Raw genomic sequence first — 22,806 nt, forward strand, 5'->3', positions numbered from 1 at the left:
CTTATTTCAGTGATTTTTTTTCTCTCTCTCTGCCATAAAAGTTTACAGTGTGGTAGCACTTGTGAGAGACTTCAAGGGCAAACCCCAAACTCACAGCAGTGTAGCACATCACCACTTCCACATGCCTCATTTGACTTGACTTCAAAAGTCAATCACACAGTGGCAGTGATCAATTAGAACTGCAGTAAATCAAATCAAATCAATCAATCAATCAATCAATCAACAATTGTCCATTTTTGAATTTAAACTTCAATTTCTTAAACTTTCACACTACTTCCCGTCAAACTAGGCAAAAAAACGCAAAGCACAGGAAAAAATAAATAAAAGAATGGCAAGCCAAAAGATCTGAAGGCGTGAGATAAGAAAAGGAAATGTAACAAAACGTAACTTTATTTCTTTATGTAATACATTTCTAGGGCTTCCCACTTCCTGTGCACGACTCTGGCAACTATCAGTTAAAACAAAAACAGTAAAAAAAAGAACCAAAATTAAAAATAATGTAAGAAAGATAAATAGCAACCAAGAACACTCGAGGCATCTCACATTCAGTATAAACACAACTGAAAAATGGGCTCCAGGCTCGAGGGTAAAAACAGCATGAGCTTTATTTTGTCAGATGGGAAATATCGTCAGCTGCCATTTCTCAATGTCAAGTTTTGTCAAATGAGAAATGTTTTTCTCTCTGCGTTTTATATGATACTAACAGCACAATCGGGTGCATATTTACTTCAAAGGAAGTCCCACTGAGATTCATAATGCTTGCTCCTAAATAAACGGATGCAGGTCTACAAAGCTTATTAACAGTTATACAATGCAATTTAATAGGATGTTAAAACAGTTCCCAAGTGTCGGAAATGCAGGGGATTGGGCAGCAGTCAGAACTCCAGACCCAGGTCATATGTAGCTTTGGGGAGGGAGATCCATCATACATATGGTCACTAAGTGACTAGTCCAGGGGTAGGCAACCTTGGCCCTTTTATGACTTCTGGACTTCAATACAAGGTGCTGGTGATTACCTATAAAGCCCTAAATGGCATGGGCCCAGATTATCTGAGGGAGCACCTGCTGCCAGCATCAATTTCCCATCGTCCTGTGTGCTCCCACAGGGAGGGCCTCCTCAAGGTACCACCGGTCAAGGATTGCCAAAGGGCAATCCCCAGGGGGAGGGTGTTCTCTGTGGGTGTGCCTGCCCTATGGAATCAACTGCCAACGGAACTCCGGACTGCCCCCGACCTTCGTTCATTTCGCCGGGACCTAAAAACCTGTCTCTTTGAGCTATCTGGTCTGGACTGAGGGGTTTTAATGTTTTTAAATTGTGATTTGAATTTTTTGGGGCTAGACTTAATTTTATTTTATTTTAATTTTATATTGAATTGTTTTTAAATTTTGCCTTGTAAACCACCCTGAGTTCTTTGGGACTAGGGCGGTATATAAACTGAAATAATAATAATAATAATAGTAATAGTAATAATAATAATAATAATAATAATAATAATAATAATAATAATAATAATAATAATAATAATACCCAGAATTCCTGAACCAGCCATGCTGACTCAGGAATTCTGGGAGTTGAAGTCCATAACTTATAAAAGAGCCAAGGTTGCCTACCCCTGGACTAGTCATAAGTCAAATCTATTTTTATTATTATTATTTTTGCAGCAGAATAGACTACAGCTATGACAAGAAAAAACATTATACTGATGGTTTTTAGCAAGTACATGAGCTTGATAAAGGAAATTAATTTAGAAGTTTTCCTGAATCTTTTGCTTTGGTATTTGGGGCCTGGTAAATAGAGAATCCAAAGCACAGTGCACACAATTTTTCTCCTACTCCTTACAAAAAAAAAAAAACTAACTTCATAACTTTTTCCAACGTTCCCCTTTGGCTGTAAGGATTGTTTATGGTCTACGTGCAGCTGCAATATTTTCATATACGCAATGTTTTCATCAGCTGCTTTTCATTACAAAATTACAGGTAGTCCTTGACTTACAACCACAATTGAACCAAAATTTCTGTTGCTAAGTGAGGAGTAGTTAAGTGAGCTTTGCCTCATTTTGCAACCTTTTTTGCCACAGTTAAGTGAATCACTGCAGTTGTTGAGTTAGAAACAAGGTTGTTAAGTGAATCTGGCTTCCCCATTGACTTTGCCTGTCAGAAGGTCAGCAAAGGCGATCACATGACTCCAGGACACCGCAACCGTCATAAATACGAGGCAGTCACCAAGCATCTGAATTTTGATCACGTGATCATCAGAATGTTGCAAAGGTGGTGTGAAGAAAAAAAACATGTCACTTTTTCCAATGCCATTGTAACTTTGAACGGTCAGTAAATGAACTGTTATCAATCGAGAACTACCTATAGTGAGTTTTTTATTTTATTTTATTTTATTTTACATTGATCTTTAAATTTTTGTAAACTGCTCATAGTAGTTGTTCTTTTCCAAGCAGGTCTACACCATAGGGGATATAAATATAGGTAAACATAGCCCTGTTTGATCAGCAGCACTTTCATTTTGCAAATTACACCAAGACTTACAGCTGATGGTGATGTTTCTCTTCTCTCTCCGTTGCTCAGGCCTTTCCATCCAGATAGGAACTTCTGCAATCTATTGCAGACAGCCGATCTTTGATGGGTCAATTCGCTGCTGCTCCCTGATTGGCTGGTGGCTGGATCCTGGGCCGTTGAACTCAGAACAGGAAGAAGACCGGGAGGGCGGGACTTGGAGAGAGAGAGAGAGAGAGAGAGTTTTGAAGGGAGAAAAATTGAAGTGCATGGAAGCAGAAAAGCAGTTGCAGAGGGGGGAAAGGAAGAGGCCACTCCCTGGAAAGGATGGGGGTGATGGGGGGGAAAGGATGGTCGGAGGGAGGGACAGTGTTGTTCTGAGGGGGAGAGCAGCTGTGGCATTCTAGGCTATGTACATCATTCCTGCTGCCATCATTCCTCCAGCCATAAGAGAGGTGGCAATCCTAATCCAGCCACAGCATTCCAGCCACGCTGGATCCAGTGTTCCTGATCCAGCTGCAGTTTCCTGATTCACCACCTCTGGCTAGAGAGGACCATTATATTAATTAAAGCCTTGTTGAAAGAAAAATCTTCATCAGGGTCCAGTCCTAGCTGGGAATAAACAAAATGGAGAGTGCTTTAGAAAGAAGGTTGTAGTTTATTGGAGGGGAGAGCCAGACAGAAAGATGGCTCTGGGAAAAACTGACCACATGTAGTAGGGAGTGGTGGGTTTTTATACCTTTTTGAGCTTTTGTTTGGAGTTGTTCCTGTGGCATGAACTTTGACCTGAGTCTGAGTGTGCCTTTCTGGTATTCTGATGCTGGTGGGTTAATCCTATTATGTCCCAAAGGTCATATCTTGCTTCTCTGGGGGCTGATGACTATGTCCTGTGTTGGATTTTTTTGGTGTGAGGGATTGTTGATTCTAGGGATTTTTGTCTTTCTAATCCCATCAGCTCCAAGATTCCTGGCTCCAATCTTTCTAACAAGATTGTCACATCTACATTTCTGTAGACCTGGTTTCTGTTTGGGGCAGAGAGAATTGGAGGGGGGGGCTGCCTTTAAGATCCTTTGGGGAAATATAATATTCTGCCTTTAATATTCCTAAAAATATTTCTTTCTCTGGATGGTGGGGGTGCTGTCTGTCCTCCCACAGACTCACAAATCCCACAAGGTGTGTTGGTGTGTTTGGGCCCTTCTCATTTGAGAAGAGAGACAGAAGGACCAGATCATCAGTGGCTCCTTGGGGAGTGAGTGCTACATGAATAAAGGTATCCTGTAATTAAGAAATCAAACTTTGATTCTAGTTGTTCACTTCAGTATTTATTCCATTGCAGTTGTCATCCTTCACCTGTTGTGTTTTCCAAGAGTTGTTTCCACTTGTCTGTCAGCTTCTGTGTCAACTTCTATTCTCAGTCTATAATTACATCTGACACTAGATACTCTCTGTCAATTGCATGTTTATGAACTTCCTGATTGACTTTTGCTGCCATTCATCTCAACGCTGATTTACCTTGTCACCAATTCTTCTTGAACAAAATAATTATTTTCTTATTTCGATTTAACCAATTCTCTCTACTACTCACATAACCATTCCCTTCCTCTTTTCCTCACAATTTTTCAACCACCTCCTATTCTTTCATTCATTGGATCCTAGGAAGATTTCATATTGTGTACACATTTGTAATGGGCGCATTATAATCATAACCTCCAAAAGAGCATTTTGTTATCTTCAGGGTCAACTCGATTTTGGAGAAGCATATCATTAATTGCTTGTTTTCTTCTTCTGGATCATTGCCCAGAAGAAGAGGGAAGGTAAATAACGTGTTGTTCCATTTGTTTACTGGTTTTTTTGCTTAGAGAGGAAGGAAGGCAGAGAACCATAGCAAGGTGAAGGAAGAAAAAGGTCTATGGTGCTCTGACACCTAACAAAGAATCCTTCTTATATCAGCTCTTGAGCAATGACCAAAGATGTCAAACCTTGCTGTCAGATCAGGCCAAATTTGAAATATTGCTACTAAAATATTGTTTTATTTCATAACCTTGAAGAAAGCATGTAGGAATGGTTTTCACAACTCCATTCTGGGAAAGGAGAAGGCATAAGAAAGAAATTCAGAATAACTCTTCTTTAAGTCTGTCTGTATAAGAGGAGGCAGAGAGAAATTCTGGCAGCCTGTTATTATACCATACAAAAATAAAGTAGTATTCCTGGGATCTTTCTGCTGCCAGTTTCTTGACTTGGCCTACCTTGAAGGGCTGACATTTAAAGAGCTTGTTATTCACTGTTACTTTTTAATAGATGAACTTAAGCAGGGTATTTATAGCGATGTAGACCAGGCTTGTTAGTTTCATCAAGTCAGCTAGATAGCTGGATCATTCATCTTTAGATGATACTCTGGCACTATTGGGGGTGAATAGATCAATATTTATTCTTTTACCATTCATTATAATTAGCTCTTTTCACTCCTGAGGGGTAGAGCAGTGTCACGGAGTGTTTCTTTGTTTTTTGTCTGCAGCACATATTTATACATACATACTTTGTGCATTCATTATACATAGCTGAATCATGTGATCCTTTGTGTTCTAAAGCAAAATGGTGCTTTGGGACATGCAGGGACACTTGAGTCACACAGCACCTCTTTGTTGTCCTTACCCAGCTGGATATTTTTCTACAAAGGCAGCTATACAATCCTGGGGGGGGGGGGGAAACACGTAGGAGATGACCAGGCTGAGCCCCTGAAGGAGGGGTCAAATGTATCATCAGTCTAAAGTCCCTTCATGCCCACAAGAGATCTAAATCCAGCCCACCTTGAATTCCTTTGACTCTTATCTACTACTATTAGTAGTTCAAATTCCTGTAGAGAGCATAAGATTGAAATAAAACTTTGTATCCATTTGCTGAAGCAGTAGGCATGAGCTTAAATGGACTCCAGAAGATGGTAGAGGACAGGAAGGCCTGGAGGAACGTTGTCCATGGGGTCGCGAGGGGTAGGACACGACTTCGCAACTAACAACATCCATTTGAACTGCCTGGATTTCCTGATTTTCCTGTACTTGACACGTTAGTTTTCATCTTGTCTATGGAGACGCTCAATCATCCAAGCCATGATTGTCCCAAAGGTACTTTTGTCAAAAGGCGCAATTGGGCTTTCTTGGTTTTTCTTTGAAAATGTTTTGTTTCTCGTCCAAAGAGCTTATTCTGAACTGAAGAAGCTTCTTGGATGAGAAGCAAACATTTTCAGAGAGAAAAAAACCCAAGAAAGTACAATTGCCTTTTGGAAGAAGCACCTTTGGAACGATAGGTTTCATCTTCTTCAGTTTCAAATCAGTGCTACGTACGTGTCCACATGGACTGCAGAACTCCTGTCTACCTTTGGAGTGTTGCACAATCTTAATGTACTATTGACCAAGTTGACTACGAGTATGGCTTTTGCTAGGCTCTAAGTCACACTGATGAAAAAAAGGATAGTTAACTTCAGTTCTGCACATGTAATAGTAATAGGCAGGGGAAATTGCTAGGATGTTTTACCTTGATCTCCTTATACATGGGTGTCAAACTCGATGATGTCACATGACATATCGTGATGTATCGTGACTTTTTTGCCTTTTGCGTGGACTGAATCTTGACGCATCCGTCCCTCGGGCCACCAGTTTGACGCCCCTGTCCCTATATGGAAAGACTACATACTTTTTCCATGTTTGAAATAGATTAAAAATCCTTCTCAATCTGTTTTTTAAAATTTGTGATTATAAGTCAAAGAATTAATTTTTAGGCCATCAATAACCTCCTGACAAATACTTAGAAAATAACCATCAGAGTTTTGTGTTTCTATCCGTTGCACATCCAATTTCCTGTTTTTGATATGCCCCCCCTTTTTATAAATCTTTTCCAATAATTATAATGCATACTTATAGCAGAGATTTATTTAGTTTCAATATTATTTCCATTTCAAAATATTTCATTAAACTTTATTTGTGTGTCATTAAATTCACACTCTCTCTGTTCCTCCACTGTACTTATCTTGTCATCATAAATCCAACTTAATGGCATTTTATTTCTCTCAGAATAATAAAAGGTAATGGGGAAAAAATTGCAAGCTAGGATTGCAAAGTGTAGAAACTGAGCTAGTGAGCTGGAAAAATGTGATAAGTATTTTTTTTCCTTACACACATAGCAATATATTAACAATTTATGTGTCATCAATTCAGATTGTTTAATTGAATTGGAGGAATTTGCACAGTAAGTTTGAAGGAATGTCTCCGAGGGGTCATTTTCTGGATTTTAGAAATGCTTTTTAAGATTCCTGGCAGTTAAAAAAGAAAAAACGGAAAGGAAAGGAACTTGCTTTAGAAGACTGCCATAGGATGATAAATAAAGGGACATTGCTGGTACAAATTACAGGCAATCTACATGACCAAATCTTCACCTGAACTCAGTAAAAACAGATGTTTAGCTCTCCAAAAAAATATCACCCTTCAAAGAGTGATTATATCAATTCACATATAATAGCCTAATTTCCCATATGTACAGACTTCCATGTGTCTACGTGTCTGGTATGTGTGTATCTGTGTACATCTCTCCCTGTGTACATGTTTGTGTAAGATATAGTACATTTTTTCCTGTATGTAGTAATCTATATGGGAGCCAGTTTGATGTGGTAATTAAAAGTGCTGGGCTAGAAATCAGGATACCATGAATTCTAGTCCTGCCTTAGGCAGGAAGTAAAGAGAGTAACTTTGAACTGGTCACTCTCTCATAGCTCTAGTAAAAAGGCAATGGCCAGCCACTTCTGAAACTGTCCCCATGAAAACTGGATGGACCTTGGAGACAACGAACAAAACCAAACCTACCATTTTGAACATTAAGATCTTCAATACGGAAGATCCTTGCACTATCCGAGGTGCAGCATGTCGTAGAGAAGAACAGCATGAAGAATTTCCGAGGGATCTTTTCCTTGCATCTACTTGCATTGACTGGCCTTAGCCAATCAATTATTCTTTTATGTTTCCAAATCTTGGATTTTTATGTAGCAGATCTTTAAATCTAATTTTTCATGCCCTAACATTTAATTTATTATATTTTTGTACTTAAATGTATGACTGGGACTTTTATTTATTTAAAAAAGGGGTCTTCAAAACTCCGCCCTTTTATGACTCATGGACTTCAATTCCCAGAATTCCTCAGCCAGAGTGCCTGGCTGAAGAATTCTGGAAGTCCATGAGTCATAAAAAGGGCCGAGTTTGAAGACCCCTGATTTAAAATATATCCTTTTTTTGAGTCAAGGGCAACATGTGAGTCTTGTGGAATGTAATACAATCAGTGAACAACGTGAACAACCGGTTCTCTGTGTGGATGCCAATTCTGGAAGTCCATTCTGGGCCTGGGCAACAAAAAATTAGCTACCTGTTCTGCCAAAGTGGTGCGAACCGGCTGAATCCCACCACTGAATACAACCCATAGCTCAGTGGGGCAAAAAATGGATGTGGCCCTCTAGTCTTGATTAGGCCAATGGTCAACAAAAGACCTTTTTTTTCAAAGAATTTAAATTTAATGGTTGTTGTTGTTAGCTGTGAAGTCGTGTCCGACCCATCGCGACCCTATGGACAACATTCCTCCAGGCCTTCCTGTCCTCTACCATCTTCTGGAGTCCATTTAAGCTCACGCCTACTGCTTCAGTGACTCCATCCAGCCACCTCATTCTCTGTCGTCCCCTTCTTCTATTGCCCTCGATCTTTCCCAGCATTAGGCTCTTCTCCAGTGAGTCCTTCCTTCTCATTAGGTGGCCAAAGTATTTGAGTTTTAGCTTCAGGATTTGGCCTTCTAAAGAGCAGTCAGGATTGATCTCCTCTAGGACTGACCGGTTTGATCGCCTTGCAGTCCAAGGGACTCGCAGGAGTCTTCTCCAGCACCATAGTTCAAAGGCCTCAATTTTTTGGCGCTCACCCTTTCTTATGGTCCAACTTTCACTGCCATACATTGCAACTGGGAAGACCATAGCCATGACTATACGCACTTTTGTTGACAGGGTGATGTCTCTGCTTTTTAGTGTGCTGTCTAGATTTGCCATGGCTTTCCTCCCCAGGAGCAAGCGTCTTTTAATTTCTTGGCTACAGTCCGCATCTGCAGTGATCTTGGAGCCCAGGAAAATAAAATCTGTCACTACTTCCATTTCTTCCCCATCTATTTGCCAGGACTTGAGAGGGCCAGATGCCATGATCTTGGTTTTCTTAATGTTAAGTTTCAACCCAAGTTTTGCACTCTCCTTCTTCACCCGCAACAAGAGGCTCTTTAGTTCTTCTTCACTTTCTGCCATTAGAGTGGTATCATCTGCGTATCTTAGGTTGTTGATATTTCTTCCGGCAATCTTAATTCCAACTTTTGATTCATCTAGCCCTGCCTTTCTCATGATGTGCTCTGCATATAAGTTAAATAGGCAGGGCGACAGTATACAGCCTTGCCGGACTCCTTTCCCAATTTTGAACCAATCAGTGGTTCCGTGTCCAGTTCTCACTGTTGCTTCTTGACCCGCATATAGGTTTCTCAAGAGACAAATAAGATGGTCTGGTACTCCCATCTCTTTAAGAACTTGCCACAGTTTGTTATGATCCACACAATCAAAGGCTTTAGCATAGTCAATGAAGCAGAAGTAGATGTTTTTCTGGAACTCCCTAGCTTTCTCCATGATCCAGCGTATGTTGGCAATTTGATCTCTAGTTCCTCTGCCTCTTCGAAATCCTGCCTGTACTTCTGGTAGTTCTCGATCCACATACTGCTGAAGTCTAGCTTGTAGGATTTTAAGCATGACTTTACTAGCATGAGAAATGAGTGCAATGGTGCGATAGTTTGAACATTCTTTGGCACTGCCTTTCTTTGGAATTGGAATATAAACTGATCTTTTCCAATCCTGTGGCCACTGTTGAGTTTTCCAAATTTGCTGGCAAATTGAGTGTAGCACTTTTACTGCACTGTCTTTTAAGATTTTGAATAGCTCAGCTGGAATACTGTCACCTCCACTAGCTTTGTTGTTGCTCAGCTTTTCTAAGGCCCACTTCACTTCGCATTCTAGGATGTCTGGCTCGAGGTCAGTGACCACCTCATTGTGATTATCAGGGACGTTAAGCTCATTCTTGTATAGTTCTTCTGTGTAATTTTGCCACCTCTTCTTAATCTCTTCTGCCTCTGTTAGGTCCCTGCCATTTTGGTCCTTTATCATGCCCATTTTTGCATTAAACGTTCCCTTCATCTCTCCAATTTTCTTGAAAAGATCTCTGGTCCTCCCTATTCTATTGTTTTCTTCTATTTCTTTGCACTGTTCATTTAAGAAGGCATTCTTATCTCTTCTAGCTATTCTCTGGAATTCTGCATTCAATTGGGCATATCTATGTTTTTCTCCCTTGCATTTCGCTTCCCTCCTTTCCTTAGCTATTTGCAAAGCTTCCTCAGACAGCCATTTTGCTTTCTTGCATTTCTTTTTCTTTGGGATGGTTTTGGTTGCTATCTGTTGTACAATGTCACGAACCTCTGTCCATAGTTCTTCAGGCACTCTGTCTATCAGATCTAATTCCTTAAATCTATTTGTCACCTCTACTGTATATTCAACAGGGATATGATTTAATTCATACCTGAGTGGCCTAGTGCTTTTCTCTACTTTCTTCAGTTTAAGCCTAAACTTTGCAAGGAGAAGCTCATGGTCTGAGCCACAGTCAGCTCCTGGTCTTGTTTTTACTGACTGTATAGAGCTTCTCCATCTTTGGCTGCAGAGCATATAGTCAATCTGATTTCTGTGTTGACCATCTGGTGATGTCCATGTGTAGAGCCGTCTCTTGGGTTGTTGGAAAAGAGTGTTTGCTATGACCATCGTATTCTCTTGACAAAATTCTATCAGCCTGTGCCCTGCTTCATTTTGTACTCCAAGGCCAAACTTGCCTGTTATTCCAGTTATCTTTTGGCTTCCTACTTTAGCATTCCAATCCCCCATGATGATAAGGACATCGTTTTTTGGTGTTAGTTCTATAAGGTGCTGTAGGGCTTCGTAGAACCGGTCAATTTCATCCTCTTCAGCACTGGTGGTTGGGGCATAGACTTGGACTACTGTGATATTGAATGGTTTGCCTTGGATTCGAACTGAGATTCGAACTGAGATTCGAACTGAGAAAACCCTATGGACAGTACCAAAAGGCAAATTTAATGGTAGCTGTGTGTAATAAAAATTGTTACATATATGATGTGCTAACGATAGACAAATCAGCTTATCAGATTCCTCATGCTTTTCAACCATGAGCCGTCCTCAGAAGTCATACACTTTGGACCTCTCATGCTAGGCCTCACATCCAAAAAAAATTTCATACCTGTCATAAGCAGCAAAGGAATCTACTTTTAACTACTGCAATAACAGGACTGGAACAACAATAATAAAATGTATCATCCCTTGCTGCCGATAGACGAATGCCCTTTATAAGGTTGAAGTCAAGACCCATTTCTAGCAAATATAAATGCTAGAAATCAATACTGGAATCAATAGCTTTTTCAAGGAATGGCAAGGTAAGAGAGAGAGAGAGAGAGAGAGAGAGAGAGAGAGAGAGAGAGAGAGAGAGAGAGAGAGAGAGAGAGAGAGAGAGAGAGAGAGAGAGAGAGAGAGAGAGAGAAGGCAAAAATAACCAAGAGAGAGATGGGAGGCAATTATTTTACTTTTAAAACTATTTTACTTTTACCTTTAGAAATATCTCTCACATCATTTGTTTCCCTGTTATATTACTGCTCACAAGAATCTAGATACTTGTAATAAGAGACAGAGATCTTGGCTATGAACGATAGCACACTTGGTTTTATTTTATTTCTTGTTCCTTTCTACCACTGTGAGCCACAGTTCAGCAATACATTTGTTTTCATGTTCTAGGTCCAATCTCTGGCATCTAAAAGTAGACTGAAAAACCTCATGTTTGACATCTTGCCTCTCAGAATTGACAATACTTATTGCAAGATGAACCAAATTCTGGGCAACTTCCTGTTTTTTAACTCCTAAAAACACTTAGGCACCTCCTATAGCAGACATGTCAAACACAAGGCCCGGGGGCCGGATCCGGCCCGCGAAGTGGTTTCATGTGGCCCGTGAAGCCATCCTGGAAACAGTGAGGGAACGGACTCCACTGCCTTGGCCCTGGCCCAGAGACCCTCCTTCTGCCAGAGACCCTCAGATCTGTCCCACTCCTGCCCAGGCCCCCATAGGCACCCTTGATGCGAACGATGCAGAGCTGGCCACGCCCACCCAGTAGGCCATACGCACTCTAGCCACGCCTACCCAGTAGGCCACGCCCACCCTGGCCATACCCACCTGGCCCCCTGAGGGCAACCGCAATGCTGATGCGGCCCTCAATGAAATTGAGTTTGACACCCCTGTCCTATAGTTTCTTCACTTAGCAAAGCATTCCATTCATTATTATTTTGTCAAGGAGTTCCAAGGCTAGAGTTAATCAAGGGCTCCTTTTAGACCGTATTTGCGTGTTTGTTAAATTAAGTTGCCATGCAAATACAGAAGTCAATTAACATCTGACAGCCATTCAAAAGGCATGAGAATGGCAAAGTAACAAAGAAACAAATGTGAGAGGAGAAAAGTCAAGAAGAAAGTAGAAAGGGGACAAGAGAGAGAGAAGGATTTCACTGAAGGAGATTGGGGGGGGGGTGGAGAAGGGCTATAAGAAAATGTAAGGCAGGAAAGACAAGATGGGAAATATGAAAAAAAATATAGAACAGAAGTGGCAGAGATCCAAGATTCCCAAGGGCAAGACTCTAAATCAGGGGTGTCAAACTCAATTTCATTGAGGGCCGCATCAGCATTGTGGTTGCCCTCAGGGGGCCGGGTGGGTGTGGCCTGGGTGGGCATGGCCTCCTGGGTGGGTGTGGCTAGAGTGCATATGGCCTACTGGGTGGGCGTGGCCAGCTCTACATCATTCGCATCAAGGGTGCCTATGGGGGCCTGGGCAGGAGTGGGATAGATCTGAGGGTCTCTGGCAGAAGGAGGGTCTCTGGGTCAGGGCCAAGGCAGTGGGGGCCGTTCCCTCACTGTTTCCAGGATGGCTTCATGGGCCACATGAAACCACTTCACGGGCCGGATCTGGCCCCCAGGCCTTGTGTTTGACATGTTTGCTCTAAATCATATTCCTGCCCTTGACTCTTCGACTAAATTTAACTTTCAAGAACACTTTTTCTAATTGATATTTGTAAAATAAATGCAAGGATTTATAAGACTGATCTCATCCCTAAAAACAACAAATGGACAATTTTTGCAAGCTTATATGAATCAAACCTTATCTAGGCAAGTAGGTGCCAATAGTACTGGATTAAATACTGAAAAATAATGTGCACTATTATACTACTCTTTAGTCTGTTTTAGAAATTTTACTCTTAACACAGTCATACAGAGCATCTAAATTACCTGTATTTCATATTCATGCTGAACAGCACCACACATGCTTCATACCTGTTCATTTATAAGGAACTACATAAAATTGAAGTCATTGTTGTGATTCAGGGTCAGCCTGTGGGTTCGGCAGTTGGGTCGGATCACTCGGATGACTCAGATGAGGGGGAGGAGGGGGGTGTTGAAGAAGAACTTGCTGATGATGGCTTGGAGGCTCCGCAGAGCCCTCAGCCAGGCCCCTCTTACTTGGTGGAGACCCAGCTGTGTGAGCTCGACAGTGTGGATGAAGATGACCCACAGCTGGCCCTGTTCAAGGACGCCCGACGCAGGAGGCAGTCAAGTAGGAGCAAGCAGAGAAAGGCTGTGGGACTTCTCGGAAGGAGGCAAAGAGAGGCCACGCCCTGAACTCTTATAAAGGGAGTGTTTGGGGGAGGGCTGGTTTGCTGAAAGCAACCGCTCCGATAGAGGATCAAAGCTCCGGTATCTTGTTTCATGTTTTGTTGTTTGTTTGTGTAATAAATTTGGCAGACGTTTTCCAGCCTCTGCCGTTTGTACAGGGGTTGCCTTTCTGCAAGGCCGGTAGCAGGCTGGTACAGAACAGTCATATTGCATCCACTAGCAATACTGGGATGATAAAAATTCTATGCAGCTTCTGTCCTCATTAATATAAACAGAAAAGAATAAGTGTGAAACTATTCTTTAGCAGTGAAATCATTTTAAAACTCAGGTTGATTCACATCTAAAGAAAGTTAAATTAATGTCCTTAGTACTAGATTGGGCAATTTAAAAAAAAAACAATCAGAGACCACAATTTAAGGGGGAGGAGCATGCAACCAATGCATTAACATTATTGAACTGATAAGTGATGATTTTTAGATTTAGTTTTTTCTTTAAATAACAACAAAGGTGTTGAGTCTATTACATACTTAATGTATCTATTTCAGCACTTATTTTATTACTGATTTATTGCATTTGAATTTTTTTTCTCAGACCACACAGAAAGCCTGACAATATTTCTGTAATTTTATCCCCAATATAAGCAACCTATAAGGACTGTTGGTTCCAGAGAAAGTGATAAGTGCAAAACTATTCAATAAGCTATGTGACTGAATGGAGACTTGACCTTCTTAACCAATATTCTACAGTGTGTTATTTGTCTTGGATGATGCAGGAAGTAGGGGTCTCAAAAGTTAAGTGGATGCAAGCCAATGGATTACACGTTTGCCACTCAGGCTTTATACAATTATCTCAAATCAACAATCTGTTGTCCTTCCTCTCTTTTAGGAGCTGTAGTGCTGCAGCAGTTAGAATGCAGTATTGCAAGCTGACTCTGCTCATTGTCAGGAGTTCAATCCTGAGCTGCTCAAGGTTGACTCAGCCTTCCGTCCTTCCAAGGTCAGCGAAATGAGGAGCCAGATTGTTGGGGGCAATATAGCAATAGCATTTAGACTTATATATCGCTTCACGGTGCTTTACAGCTCTCTCTAAGTGGTTTACAGAGCTAGCATATTGCCCCCAACAATTTGGGTCCTCAATTTACCAACCTTGGAAGGATGGAAGGCTGAGTCAAACTTGACCTGGTCAGAATCAAGCTGCTGAACTTCTGGCAGCCAGCAGTCAGCAGAAGTAGCCTGCAGTAATGCATTCTAACCACTGCACTATGGTATATACCGTAAGTGGTATATAAGTCTAAGTGCTATTTCTATTGTTATTTTTAACTTTTTGTTTCCATCAACACCAGTCCCCATTGCCAGTGGCAAAGAGAATGGAGCAATTCTATTCCAAAACATCTGAAGCTATAAGAGTGAAGTCCAATCCTGTGAGTTACAATACTATCATTATTGATATTATTTTGTCAACTGAACAAACTTTATTATTTTTAAATCAAATGGACAAGTTGGCATAAAAGTAGAATGCTTTCTTGATTTGGACTATTGCTGCTGGAATGCCAGTTCTGTTTGAATGAAGCCAATGTACAATCGTTATGATCTACCAAATACACTTTTTCAGTTTTCAGTAGTTTAGCAAAAGCTGTGAGATGCTTCGTTTAATTATCAAAGTTGCTTGGAACATTATTATATATTCCAGAGGGATAACCATGTTCATCCATAGTAGCAAAAAGAAATAGGATTGTCAAGCAAGCTGAACCATGATACATTTATTATGTGTTATACTTTCACAAACTGGAATATGCTTCATATGCATGAAGCAAAACTTAACTTGACAAATTATAAATGCACATATACATACTGTACAACACAACACACTGTGTGTGTTTGGGACAGGAAGAATTGTTAGCAGTTGATACAAAATGAAAGGTGATGGAAGTTGAACAAGAACGTCCATATGCTGCATACAAAAAGAAGTTGGCGGACCAGAGTTGACTGTCACATTCTTGCCTTCAGAAGAAATAAAAGTCCTTGCTAAAAAGCATAATACTGTTGGTCCCTGCCTAAGGAAAAAGAAAGCTAGGGTAACCACTCAAATTCTCACAAGTACAGCCGACATTGCCACTCGGAATTAGGGCACTGATGAACCCTGATGATAAACTTAAGAACAGAGATTGGCAAAAATATTATTGACGTGTCCTTGTTGAAAGAACATTAAAGGAATCCTTCTGCAGTGTTCAAGTTCTGTTTTAGTTGAACATTTTCCATAAGGTAGCCGGCGATATTTGTTCTTGCTACCTAGTATAACACAGTGACTACATTATAGCAGGACTATGAAACTTTACCCACAACACAGGTTGCTTCCAAAACAATGTTCACTAGAATCATGTTAGAGAAATATATGATTTCTTTGCAGACATTATTACATTTTTTAAAATTATATATTTAAAGCTTTCTCCTGTCATATTAATGTTAATGACAGGCTAAAATTAATGGGGGGCTATACTCAAGACTTTCAGGGGGCTTCAAACTGTTGTTGTTGTTGTTGTTGTTAGCTGCGAAGTCGTGTCCGACCCATCGCGACCCTATGGACAACATTCCTCCAGGCCTTCCTGTCCTCTACCATCTTCTGGAGTCCATTTAAGCTCGCGCCTACTGCTTCAGTGACTCCATCCAGCCACCTCATTCTCTGTCGTCCCCTTCTTCTATTGCCCTCGATCTTTCCCAGCATTAGGCTCTTCTCCAGTGAGTCCTTCCTTCTCATTAGGTGGCCAAAGTACTTGAGTTTTAGCTTCAGAATCTGGCCTTCTAAAGAGCAGTCAGGATTGATCTCCTCTAGGACTGACCGGTTTGATCGCCTTGCAGTCCAAGGGACTCGCAGGAGTCTTCTCCAGCACCACAGTTCAAAGGCCTCAATTCTTTGGCGCTCAGCCTTTCTTATGGTCCAACTTTCACTGCCATACATTGCAACTGGGAAGACCATAGCCTTGACTATACGCACTTTTGTTGACAGGGTGATGTCTCTGCTTTTTAGTGTGCTGTCTAGATTTGCCATGGCTTTCCTCCCCAGGAGCAAGCGTCTTTTAATTTCTTGGCTACAGTCCCCGTCTGCAGTGATCTTGGAGCCCAGGAAAATAAAATCTGTCACTACCTCCATTTCTTCCCCATCTATTTGCCAGGAATTGAGAGGGCCAGATGCCATGATCTTGGTTTTCTTAATGTTAAGTTTCAACCCAAGTTTTGCACTCTCCTTCTTCACCTGCAACAAGAGGCTCTTTAGTTCTTCTTCACTTTCTGCCATTAGAGTGGTATCATCTGCGTATCTTAGGTGGTTGATATTTCTTCCGGCAATCTTAATTCCAACTTTTGATTCATCTAGCCCTGCCTTTCTCATGATGTGCTCTGCATATAAGTTAAATAGGCAGGGCGACAGTATACAGCCTTGCCGGACTCCTTTCCCAATTTTGAACCAATCAGTGGTTCCGTGTCCAGTTCTCACTGTTGCTTCTTGACCCGCATATAGGTTTCTCAAGAGACAAATAAGATGGTCTGGTACTCCCATCTCTTTAAGAACTTGCCACAGTTTGTTGTGATCCACACAATCAAAGGCTTTAGCATAGTCAATGAAGCAGAAGTAGATGTTTTTCTGGAACTCCCTAGCTTTCTCCATGATCCAGCGTATATTGGCAATTTGATCTCTAGTTCCTCTGCCTCTTCGAAATCCTGCCTGTACTTCTGGTAGTTCTCGATCCACATACTGCTGAAGTCTAGCTTGTAGGATTTTAAGCATGACTTTACTAGCATGAGAAATGAGTGCAATGGTGCGATAGTTTGAACATTCTTTGGCACTGCCTTTCTTTGGAATTGGAATGTAAACTGATCTTTTCCAATCCTGTGGCCACTGTTGAGTTTTCCAAATTTGCTGGCAAATTGAGTGTAGCACTTTTACTGCATTGTCTTTTAAGATTTTGAATAGCTCAGCTGGAATACTGTCACTTCCACTAGCTTTGTTGTTGCTCAGTTTTTCTAAGGCCCACTTCACTTCACATTCTAGGATGTCTGGCTCGAGGTCAGTGACCACCTCATTGTGATTATCAGGGACGTTAAGCTCATTCTTGTATAGTTCTTCTGTGTAATTTTGCCACCTCTTCTTAATCTCTTCTGCCTCTGTTAGGTCCCTGCCATTTTGGTCCTTTATCATGCCCATTTTTGCATTAAACGTGCCCTTCATTTCTCCAATTTTCTTGAAAAGATCTCTGGTCCTCCCTATTCTATTGTTTTCTTCTATTTCTTTGCACTGTTCATTTAAGAAGGCATTCTTATCTCTTCTAGCTATTCTCTGGAATTCTGCATTCAATTGGGCGTATCTTTCTTTTTCTCCCTTGCCTTTCGCTTCCCTCCTTTCCTCAGCTATTTGCAAAGCTTCCTCAGACAGCCATTTTGCTTTCTTGCATTTCTTTTTCTTTGGGATGGTTTTGGTTGCTACCTCTTGTACAATGTCGCGAACCTCTGTCCATAGTTCTTCAGGCACTCTGTCTATCAGATCTAATTCCTTAAATCTATTTGTCACCTCTACTGTATATTCAACAGGGATATGATTTAATTCATACCTGAGTGGCCTAGTGCTTTTCCCTACTTTCTTCAGTTTAAGCCTAAACTTTGCAAGGAGAAGCTCATGGTCTGAGCCACAGTCAGCTCCTGGTCTTGTTTTTACTGACTGTATAGAGCTTCTCCATCTTTGGCTGCAGAGCATATAGTCAATCTGATTTCTGTGTTGACCATCTGGTGATGTCCATGTGTAGAGCCGTCTCTTGGGTTGTTGGAAAAGAGTGTTTGCTATGACCATCGCATTCTCTTGACAGAATTCTATCAGCCTGTGCCCTGCTTCATTTTGCACTCCAAGGCCAAACTTGCCTGTTATTCCAGTTATCTTTTGGCTTCCTACTTTAGCATTCCAATCCCCCATGATGATAAGAACATCATTTTTTGGTGTTAGTTCTATAAGGTGCTGTAGTGCTTCATAGAACTGGTCAATTTCATCCTCTTCAGCACTGGTGGTTGGGGCATAGACTTGGACTACTGTGATATTGAATGGTTTGCCTTGGATTCGAACTGAGATCATTCTGTCATTTTGAGGATTGTATCCCAGTATTGCTTTTCCTACTCTTTTATTGACTATGAAGGCTACTCCATTTCTTCTGAAGGATTCTTGCCCACAGTAGTATACCTGATGGTCATCTGAATTAAATTCACCCATTCCTGTCCATTTTAGTTCGCTGATACCTAAGATGTCAATGTTCAGTCTTGTCATCTCTTGTTTGACCACGTCCAGCTTTCCTTGATTCATGGATCTTACATTCCAGGTTCCTATGGAGAAAAAATCTTTACAGCATTGGACTTTCCTTTCACCACCAGACACATCCACAGCTGAGCGTCCTTTCGGCTTTGGCCCAGTCGCTTCATTCTTTCTGGCGCTACTAGTACTAGCCCTCTGCTCTTCCCCAGTAGCATATTGGACGCCTTCCGACCTGAGGGGCTCATCTTCCAGCGTCATATCGTTTTGCCTTTTGGTACTGTCCATAGGGTTTTCATGGCAAAGATACTGGAGTGGGTTGCCATTTCCTTCTCCAGTGGATCACGTTTTGTCAGAACTCTCTGCTATGACCTGTCCGTCTTGGGTGGCCCTGCACGGCATAGCTCATAGCTTCATTGAATTACGCAAGCCCCTTCGCCACGACAAGGCAGTAATCCATGAAGGGGGGCTTCAAACTATGTACCTCTAACTCAGGCATGTCAACCTCACAACGTATCGCGACTTTTCCCCCATTGCCGGCAATGGGGTGGGTGCGGTTTCAGGATGACGCATCCAGCCTGTGGGCTGGCAGTTTGACATGCCTGCTCTAACTTATACAGTCCTGTACAGTTCCGTAATTGTCTTTATACTTTTCCTATCTACATAAAAATGCCGAGAAAGTTCATTTCAAGTTATGAAATTAGGTCTAACTGTGGGGCTGATGATATCTAGGTTTATCTCTTTTGATCACCAGATAGTAAGGTGTACTGAACCATTATTGGAATGCAGCAAGGGACTGAGCAAAATAATTAACAAAATAATTTAAATAATTCATCCTAGATATCTGAAACTTACCACTCACTACAAATGCCAAAGTTCAACCTTCACTATTTATCTGGAGGGCCAGGTGACTATTATGACCAGGAATAGAATATCTTTGCTCATCTTTCTTTGTCTTTTTCTGTGCTTTTTTACTCGGAAAGACATACCTAACCTGGCCAATTCATGCTTAAATCACTGTAACTCTTTCTGTTATTCAGAAACTTCAATTAATGCAAAAAGCAGTGGGCAGACCATTATCTAGAATTCATTTTATAGCCATTAATATATCACCCAACCTTAAAGACAATATATCACTGCTTCCCTTTTTGTATTTGAGAAATGAAATACAAGCATGGGTCTGCGTCGTAACCAGATGGGAGGGGCCTGGCTGAGGGCTCTCATCAGCAAGCTCTCCAACACCCTCAGCAACCTCTCCAACACCCCCCTCCTCCTCCTCTGAATCGTCCGACCCAACTGCCGACCCCACAGGCTGACCCTGAATCACAACAGGAATGTTGAATATTTGTCCATCTCTTCATTCACTGGCCACAAGTTGGAACAACTGGGACTTCCTGTAATCAAATTACTTGATGTACCACTGATCTGTAATGTTTCTTAAATTACAGACCAATAGGAAGATGGTGAGTGCCTATAAGCTATGACAACAGAATTCTTCCGCCCCGTCCTTCAGAGTGTCTTAAGACTCTTGTTTCTTGACTGCATTCACTACTTTGACAGATTTTTTTTGAAACTCATTCATTACAATAAATGAATGATCGACAAGATGATGAATCAATGGAATTGATTCTTGAAAATTCAAATTAACAGGGGAAGTGGACTTGTTTTCACGGAATTCTTCAAACTTGCTGAAATATCCTTGCAATGATACAGAACAAGTTCCAGAATTGCAAAAACAAATTCCGCCCAAAAAACAATACCTCCATTGTTTGCTGAGCTTGCAAAGGAGGAAATAATTACATCAGTTCAACACTTTTACTAACCAAACTGGGGCTTCCCTTTGGGCAGTTAAAATTGCCTGACTAATTACAAAATAAAAAACCGCTCCAGCACAGAGCTCCAATGCCTACAGATTGGAGCCAACTGCAAATTAAATTGATTTTGAAGAGTCATGGACTGACTCATTTGGACAAGGTTTGCATCCTTCCTGTTATATTAAATTATACAAAGTACTCCTTCAAGACAGTTCTCTTCATTGCCAGAAATTAGTTTCAGATAAAATGCATTATTGAGCAGCTTGTATTAGGGCACTTTATTGGCTTCCCCCCCCTCCCTTTTCTTTTCCAACCCATTAGATTTCAAAACTTCCTTTTATCTGTTTGGGTCATTCATTGAAATGACAATAGATCATATGAGCTTAGTTGCTTAGCAACCTATCACTAGCAGAATCTACTAGAAGCAAGTGCAATGCTCAAATCAGAGGTCACAAAAATATATTATAGAGGAAGCCAACCAGAAAATGTGTCCCAACCCTAAAGATTTCTTAAGAGGGCTTCAATAGCTGTAAGGGGGGTGGGGGGTCGCAGTGTTTTTTTTTACCAATATATTTTCAAACAGAAGGGAGAAATGTGCCCAGAGGTTTCTTTTGCTGGCCGCTCAGCACAATAGTGAAAAGCTGAGAAGAAGCCTGCAGTCAAGAATCAGCTGGTTAGTTCAAATGAATGTGAAATTAACTTCTCCCATGCACATCAAACACTTCACACTGCCATCTTAGACTTTCTGGTTTGTAATGCATCATTGAGAAAGAAAAAACACAACTGACAAAATTCCTCCCACAGGAACTCAGTTGTTATTTTTCTTAAAGAGTTTGTCCTTCTGTGTTCCAGGGTCCGCTTGTTTTACCTGCAGGTAAAGCTCATCTGTGTATGAAGCATGAGTGGGGGTTGGGATGCGGTGGCTCAGTGGGTTAGGACACTGAGCTTGTCGATCAGATGGTCAGCAGTTTGGCGGGTCGAATCCCGAGTGCCGCGTAACAGAGTGAGCGCCTGTTATTCGTCCCAGCTTCTGCCAACCTAGCAGTTCGAAAGCATTTAAAAATGCAAGTAGAAAAATAGGGACCACTCTGATGGGAAGGTAACAGCGTTCCGTGCGCCTTTCGCGTCTAGTCATGCCGGCCACATGACCATGGAGACGTCCTTGGACAAGCGCTGGCTCTTCGGCTTTGAAACGGAGATGAGCACCGGCCCCTAGAGTTGGAAACGACTAGCACACATGTGCGGGGGAACCTTTACCTTTACCTTTAAAGCTCATCTGTGTATGAAGCATGAGTGGAGGTTGTTCTCAGCCAGCTTGTCACAGAGCCTGATGCTGTTTGGGGCAACCTGAAGAAGAGGGGACTTCAACTGGCTGGGGGATTCTGGGAGTTGAAGTCCACACCTCTTCAAGTTGCCAAGGTTGAGAAACGCTGGCTTAGGGGAAATCCTGGACCAGCACAAGATCACACAGCCAACTTCCATTACTTACAGGAGACTTAGAAACTGGATCTCCTTGCTATCAGTTCAGTACCTTAACCGTTGGCTCTCTTCTCACTGAGAACGAATTATGAATTTTTTAGGCTACAATTATTTATTCTAAACTTTCTTGCCAGCAGCACATAAATCTAGCCAAACCTTCTTTTGTTAGGTTCACACATCATGCCCAGTCATAATGTTAATTTAAAAGCTCTTACTGGCCTTGGACTAAGCCATAAAGCCTGGGTTACAATGTACAATGGCAGATTATCATAACACACACTAAATTAATACTAAATAAATCATACTATGAATTAGAGCAATGTGGGTAGCTTTTTACCCTCCTCGCTCCCCCTCCATCCTGTTCCTTCCTCCTCCCCATTCTTTTCCCTGTTTCCTGTTTTTCAGTATAAGATCATGAATTATGTCTCCTTATTCTTTTTTTGAAGGGACGCAGTGGCTCAGTGGGTTAGGACACTGAGCTTGTCGATCAGAAGGTCCGCAGTTTGGCGGGTCGAATCCCGAGTGCTGTGTAACAGAGTGAGCGCCTGTTACTCATCCCAGCTTCTGCCAACCTAGCAGTTCGAAAGCACATAAAAATGCAAGTAGAAAAATAGGGACCACTCTGGTGGGAAGGTAACAGCGTTCCGTGCGCCTTTGGCGTCTAGTCATGCCGGCCACATGACCACGGAGATGTCCTTGGACAAGCGCTGGCTCTTTGGCTTTGAAATGGAGATGAGCACCAGCCCCTAGAGTTGGAAACGACTAGCACGCATGTGCAGGGGAAGCTTTACCTTTATTCTTTTATTTATCCTATTTCAGTATGCTTAAAAGTCCAGTGACCTCCATAGCATGCAGCCTGTGCTTTTTTGAAACAGTGGAGGGAGCCTCCCCATTTCAGTAGATCATACT

This window comes from Vipera berus (assembly GCF_964194415.1).
Source record: "Vipera berus genome assembly, chromosome: 2".
In the NCBI taxonomy this organism is placed as follows: domain Eukaryota; kingdom Metazoa; phylum Chordata; class Lepidosauria; order Squamata; family Viperidae; genus Vipera; species Vipera berus.